The sequence below is a fragment of the Octodon degus genome, unplaced genomic scaffold, assembly GCF_000260255.1.
Source record: "Octodon degus isolate 3935 unplaced genomic scaffold, OctDeg1.0 scaffold00128, whole genome shotgun sequence".
NCBI classification, from domain to species: Eukaryota; Metazoa; Chordata; class Mammalia; order Rodentia; family Octodontidae; genus Octodon; species Octodon degus.
In genome coordinates this window covers 5,857,528-5,858,114 of record NW_004524704.1, presented here as the reverse complement: position 1 = coordinate 5,858,114, position 587 = coordinate 5,857,528, and the positions used below count along the sequence as shown (strand labels likewise).

Here is a 587-nt window from a genome sequence, read left to right as displayed (position 1 = left end):
GATAAGCTCCTAGTTCACCTCATCAAAAAGAAGAAAGAAAAAATTCGAATAGAAGCAATAAGGAATGAAAACTGTGTAATTGCTACAGACCCAGTGAAAATTCAGTAGATTATCAAGAGCTACTTTGAGAATCTTTACTCTCACAGAATAGAAGACAGAGGAAATGGACAGATTCCTAGAAAGGTACAAATTACCAAAACTGAATCAAGAAGATATAACATCTTTCAATAACCCAATAACAGCCAGTGAAATACGAAATGTAATAAAAAGCCTGCTGACAAAGAGAAGTGCAGGTCCTGATGGATTCACAACTGAATTCTACAAGAAATTTATAGAAGATATAATTCCTACAGTCCTCAAACTCTTTAATGAAATTGAAAAGGAAGCAGTCCTTCCAAAATCATTCCATGAGGCAAGTATTATACTGATTCCAAAAGGAGAGAAAGACACAACTGAAAAAGAGAACTACAGGCCAGTCTCCCTCATGAACACAGATGCAAAAGTCCTCAATAAAATCCTAGCAAATAGAATACAGCAAATCATCAAGAAGATCATACACCATGACCAGGTAGGATTCATCCCAGGGA

At 35.9% G+C, this 587-nt stretch overlaps 1 pseudogene; it reads left to right on the top strand.

Annotated features, from left to right (window-relative positions):
• The window catches only part of LOC101590131, a 37,081-nt pseudogene that overhangs the window by 1,301 nt on the left and 35,193 nt on the right, over window positions 1-587 (top strand).